Source organism: Rhinatrema bivittatum, chromosome 16 (genome assembly GCF_901001135.1).
Source record: "Rhinatrema bivittatum chromosome 16, aRhiBiv1.1, whole genome shotgun sequence".
Taxonomy (NCBI): domain Eukaryota; kingdom Metazoa; phylum Chordata; class Amphibia; order Gymnophiona; family Rhinatrematidae; genus Rhinatrema; species Rhinatrema bivittatum.
This window is the reverse complement of record NC_042630.1, coordinates 68,162,750-68,166,692: the sequence shown is the minus strand read 5'-3', so window position 1 is coordinate 68,166,692 and position 3,943 is coordinate 68,162,750.

Below are 3,943 nucleotides of genomic sequence, written 5' to 3'. Positions count from 1 at the left end.
TCGGGGGACGTATAACATAGATGTTTGCTATTACCGATATGGAGTTGCCATACTAAATAATTGATGAACTTGATTAATGTTTAATAAACTCTTCAATACTCAGTGAATGGGATTTTGATCTCTTTACTTGCACCATTGACCTTGTGGGGTAATTGAAGTCTCCCATTATTACCGCACTACCAATTTGGTTAGCTTCCCTAATTTCTCTTAGCATTTCACTGTCCGTCTCACCATCTTGACCAGGTGGACGGTAGTATACCCCTATCACTATAGTCTTCCCCGACACACAAGGGATTTCTACCTATAAAGATTCAATTTTGCATTTAGTCTCATGCAGGATGTTTATTCTGTTGGACTCTATACCATCCCGGACATAAAGCGCCACACCGCCTCCCGGGTGCTCCTCTCTGTCATTGCGATATAATTTGTACCCTGGTATAGCACTGTCCCATTGGTTATCCTCCTTCCACCATGTCTCTGAGATGCCAATTAAGTCTATGTCATCATTCACTGCTATACATTCTAATTCTCCCATCTTACTTCTTAGACTTCTGGCATTAGCATACAACATTTCAAAGTTTGTTTTTTGTTTGTATTTTCATTCTGCTTTTTAATTGATAGGGATAAGTTAGAATTTTTTAGCTCAGGTGAGTTTTTAGTTACAGGCACTTGGACTACTTTTCTAATTATTGGAACCTCACTGTCGGGATGCCCTAATTCTAATGCATCATTAGTATCCTTTAGATACTCTCTCTCCGAACCATGCGCTGCTGAGCGACTGTCGCTTTCCCCTTTGTTCTAGTTTAAAAGCTGCTCTATCTCCTTTTTAAAGGTTAGCGCCAGCAGCTGGTTCCACCCTGGTTAAGGTGGAGCCCATCCCTTCGGAAGAGACTCCCCCTTCCCAAAAGGTTCCCCAGTTCCTAACAAAACTGAATCCCTCTTCCTTGCACCATCGTCTCATCCACGCATTGACACTCCCGAGCTCTGCCTGCCTCTGGTGACCTGCGCGTGGAACAGGGAGCATTTCAGAGAATGCTACCCTGAATAGACTACATGACTAGAGAAGAGGGATGCTGTGTATTCAGAAACATGGCCAAGGGAGACAGCACACACATGACCGCAGCAAAAGATCGTGTGGCCCATCCAGTCTTCCCATCCGCCCAATTTATTTAGCTTTACAATTTCCATCACTCCCTCAAAGATCCCCTGTGTTCATCCCAATGTTTCTTGAATTCAGAGAGTTTTTGTCTCCACCACCTCCTCCTGGGAGGCTCTTGAAGAGTTTTAGCTCTTGACAGCAGATCAAGAAATGTATTTAGTAAGTCCTGTAAAAAGGGATTGCTCTCAACATTTTGTTTTGTTTCTATTTGTTAACCTTTAAGTCTGTGCATTCAAGAGGACTAGCATGGAAGCCAAAATCATGCATCTCTGTTTCTCTGTCACTGCTCAGAGTGCACTCAGAAAAGTGGAAGCTCGGATAACCCTGGGTTATTCAAGAACTCTGCAAAGGCTGGCACACAAAGGCCGGGAGCTGCTGCAGCCCTCAGCTGCTTTTCCGAAAGCTGTGCTGGCTGACTGGAAAGTGACAGGCAGTAAAGAGGGTGGGAGGGAAGAGGTGTGGGGGTGAGAGGTAATATCACCTTTCTATCACCCATCAGGACCCTTTCCCCTGTCAGTGGAAGGCCTTTCCTGATTCACACTACGGCAGTCACACTACTTTCTATTTCCTGGTAAATGCCGTCTTTAGATCAGGTCATTTCTGACTTGGAAAAGAGAGCTTTAGCTCTAGAAAGCTGGTCAGGAAATGGATTAAGTTAGTCCAATTTCTTTTGAGGTGCGTAGTGAGAGACAGTCCGGAGAGCAGGGTTAGCTGGATGAACTCTGGAGGTATATTCAATAATGCATCCGTAGAATGGAATATAGGTGGCTATCTTAAGTACTTAGCGGGCTAACTATAGCCACCTAACTTTGGGACAGCTCTTTGAGACAACCAGACTTTGCCGGCTAACTCAGCTCCTCCCGGTTACATGCATGGAATGCCCCTAACACCGGTGACATTCCAGCCCCCTAACTCATTAACCAGCTAGAGTCTAGCCAGGTACCAGCCCAAATAGTCATTTAGCGGGCTCTCTTCTCAGTTAGCTGGCTAAATGCTTTTGAATATGGACCTCTTTGGTTTTATTTGTTAACCTTTATTTCTATGGAAACAGAGAAATATGATGGCAGAAAACGACCGTACACCCTATCTAGTCTGTCCATCCGCACCAACTGACAGTGACCAAGTTCCCTGGTGGAGGGAAAACTGGAGCAAAGACCACATCTTATTGTGTAAGAGTGTGGCCTGCATGAGATACACAAAGGGCCAGGTGTACTGAAGGATTTCTCCCATTTTTTTATCCATGGAAAGAGACTTGGTGCATCTGGCCCCGGTCCTTCCAGAGCGTGCTTGCAGAACGTTTACAGTTATTGTAAAGATGTGAAAAGCTTCTCATTTCTTCGGGATTCATTAATTGCATGGGGGACGTCTGCAATGGAAGAGTCCAGCTGCTGTTCCATTGTGGGGGACGTCAGGCACTCGAGCCAGGTGACTGACTGACTGACTGACGTCTCTGGTGCTTAACGGTGAGCTAGCTATGTTCTGTGGCTCCTGACACCTTCTCTATCTCTAATCGCCATCTCCTCCAGCCTCTGCGGTCTGGTAATGCCTGGCCATGTTAGGTACAAGGCCTTTTCACCGTGGGACTCAGTGCTATGTACACTGACCGCACTGTAGAAGTAATTAAGTGACGGTGCCTGCTGACAGCGGTCCTGAGCTGAAGGCATAGTTGATAATGGCTGATTTTGTTTGAGTCAGTGCTGGAGTGAGAAGCAGGCAGAGGAAAGCGCTGGCTGCCGTAGGAAGCCGAGGTGCTGCTGGCACCTGCCCTCTCTGAACCCTTCCTTCCCTGCTCTGCTGCAGATTAGGGAAGCTATGAATTGTGCAATGGACCGCAAGGCCCAGAGAAGGAGAGCAGGCCTAGGGCCTGGTACAGGAGCAGGCAGGAAAGCTCCCCCTCTGACTCCTTCCTTTCTATCCTCCTCTGTCCTAGATCGGCCAGCACAGAGACCGCGGAGCAAGAAGACTGCAGGGAAATAAAGCCTCGTCTGGGGCCACGGGAGGATGCTCGCTGCGGAGAGACAGAGGGAGTCCCTGCCCTTCCGAGAGCAAGGCAAGTGCAGGAGGCAGCAGAGCTACAGAATTACCCCCAAAGTCATCCAAAGCCCCAAGGCAGAGGCCTCCGTCCAGGGACTGGAGCCGGCAGAAGATGGGAAGAAAATCAGCAGGTCCCCTGCCGTCCCCTTGCGGGAGCAGAGCGATGTCGCCCCCGGGAAACAGGCCCAGCCTGCACCCGGCCGAGAGCGGCTCCGCTCAGGAACCCGGTGCCGACGAGAGCTGGACCACAGTGCTCCCTACAAGAGTGCAGGCTGGGGCTCCATCCCTGGTCCCGGGCTGCTCGGACAGGGAGAGGTGGTGTCCCGGGCGCTGCCTGCCAGGGGCAGTGCTGAATGTGAAGTGGAGGGAGGCGGGGGTCAGCCCCAGGCCCCTCCTCCAGCCCCCTCTGCCGTCTGCTCAGAGGCGAGGAGAGCCGGAGGAAGGGGACGAGCTGCGCTCACAGAGGGATCCCAGCAGACCTCACAAGCACAGAGCCAGGCACGCAAGTAAGTGCTTCCCAGCTCCGCTGCCTTCACCGATGTAAGCGCGCACTGATGTCGTTTTCCTGTGCTCCGGGTACGCTTGAAGGATCTGGGGGCATTGAGGGGGGCATTGAAGGAGTTAAGTATCTAAGGGGCCGAGTTGGGTTATTGCACTGGTCAGAAAGTAGAAAGTAAGTGGATGGGAGGTGCAGCTAAAGGCTTGGCAATGGATTTTCTGGAGTCCTCTGCTGCAGCAGGTCCCCCGTTC